The following is a 2,390-nucleotide window of genomic DNA, read 5'->3' as shown; positions in this document are numbered from 1 at the left end:
CCTAGCTTCTTGGTTGTTGTCTACGGTAATTGATGAAATCTTGGTCCATCTTACAATGGCCAAGACTAGTTTGGAAGTGTGGTCAATCATTGAACGACGATTTGGTGTAAAATCTAATGTCAAAATTTCCAGTATGCGTCATGCCTTGTACTCTGTCAAAAAGGCAAATCTTACAGTGAAAGAATACTTGGCCAAGGTAAAAACATTGTGTGATAACTTGATTGCTGCTGGCAGTCCAATTTCTGAACAAAAACAGGTCAGTATAATTCTAGTTGGACTTTCGATGGAATACGAGTCTATTTGTATTTTTTCCTCGGCAACTCAAATGTCTCTTGACCTCTTAACTGAAATGTTACTTGACTGCGGAACAAGGCAACTAGCTCTTCTGACAGAAGTTCCACTACAAGCGAATTTGGCTTCTCATCACAAGTAAGCCACTGATGAGAAAATTAGGACCTCAAATACCTACGAGCAAGAGTATAAACCTGGTCATCGAGGACATGGTCGAGGTTGATCTCGTACCAGGGGTCGTACAAGTGGTCGTGGTTGGTCTCGTTCTAGGCCTTAATGCCAACTGTGTAGCAAAGTTGGTCACTTGGTTCAGACTTGTTATCATCGCTTTGATGAGACTTTTTCAGGGGTCAGTACCAACCAACAAATGTCAGTTAACTATCATCAGGTTCGAGAACAGAATGGTTCTTTTACACGTTCATGTTCTCATAAGTGCAACTCGTGTTGGCAGCCTCCTTTGCAAACTTCAGATTCTGACCAAGTTTGGTACCCTGATTCTGGCGCCCCAAATTATATCACGCCCAATATAACATCCCTTGCAAATGCTGCTCCCTATGCAGGTACGAGTCTTGTCTCAATGGAAAATGATGTTCCTGTTTGGATTGCTAATGTAGGTTCTACCAGTATGTTGGTTGGTTCTAGGCTATTGCGCCTTCAAAATGTTCTCCATGTTCCTAATATTTGTAAAAACTTGTTGTCTGTTGGTCAGTTTTCCAGAGATAATGAGGTTTATTTTGAATTTCACTCGTTCTTGTGTTATGTGAAGATATAAAGACAAAGAAAACACTCCTAGTGGGCACATGCATGATGGTCTTTATAGGTTCAACGTGTCTAGCTCGTCCCCTCACCACCTACTACAAATTCACACTTTACCTCGCAGTTCTTGGGTACAGCTCGATTATCCTCTTCACCTACTCTGGGCATAGAAGGCTTGGGCATCCATGTTCCTTTGTTCTTGAGGTTGTTATGCGCAATTGTAACATTCCTTTTGCTAGGAAAAATATATCGAATGTTTGTTCAGCTTGCCAGTTAGGCAAAGCACATAAGCTGCCCTTTAATGCTTCTAGCACAGTGTACTCAAAACCTTTTGAATTAGTAGAATCTGATATTTGGGGTCCTTCCCATATTAAATCAAATGGTTTTCTCTACTATGTTTTGTTCGTAGATATGTACAATAGATATACCTGAGTCTACTTTCTAAAGTCAAAAGCAAAAGTGTTTCAGTGTTTTCTACAGTTCAATCAAATGGTCCGTGTTCAGTTTGGTGGTTCCATTAAAATGCTTCAGTCTGACTAGGGAGGCGAATATCGTTCACTATCTCAAGAACTAGCTAGTCTTGGCATCAAGCATAGGGTTACTTGCTCTCATACTTCAGAGCAAAACAGGATGATTGAAAGAAAGCATCGACAAATAGTTGATATGGGACTGACACTTCTAGCTCAAGCAGGTTTCCCTTTGTAATTCTGGTCATATGCTTTTGCACATGGTATTCACTTGATTAATAGGTTGCCAACACCCGTTCTACAACAACGAAGCCCTTATGAAGTGTTGTATAAAGTAAAACCATCTTACTCATATTTTAAAGTGTTTGGCTGTACCTGTTATCCGTGTTTGCGACCTTATCATCCCAAAAAACTACAGTTTCGGTCCAGTTTATGCATTTTTCTTGGTATTGGGCTAAATCAAAAAGGCTATAGGTACCTTGACAGGAGTGGTCAAATGTTTGTCTCTAGGCATGTTACATTTGATGAGGACCATTTTCTATTCCAACATGAGTTCTCTTCTGAGAGGCCAGCCCGGGTAGTTCATCATCAGTCTGCTCTTCCTATGGTGGTCAAAGGCTTTTCTCTGGAACATGATATCTTGGCACATGAGGTAGGTCCTAGTCGGTCACCATCTGTTGTGGATTCTTCAGTTCAACAGTCTGCTTCTCCACTATCTCCAGGCTCCTCTCTGACTCCTGGTCTCTTTCCACATACATCTGGTCCTGATCAATCATTAGTTGTGCCTGGTTCTTGTCCATCTCCAACATGCTCCTCGTCTCCCTCCAGGTAGATTCAGCCTATTGTTAATACACATCCGATGCAGACTCGGTCCAA

The sequence above is a fragment of the Gossypium arboreum genome, chromosome 8, assembly GCF_025698485.1.
Source record: "Gossypium arboreum isolate Shixiya-1 chromosome 8, ASM2569848v2, whole genome shotgun sequence".
Classification (NCBI taxonomy): domain Eukaryota; kingdom Viridiplantae; phylum Streptophyta; class Magnoliopsida; order Malvales; family Malvaceae; genus Gossypium; species Gossypium arboreum.
Note: the sequence above shows the minus strand (reverse complement) of the source record.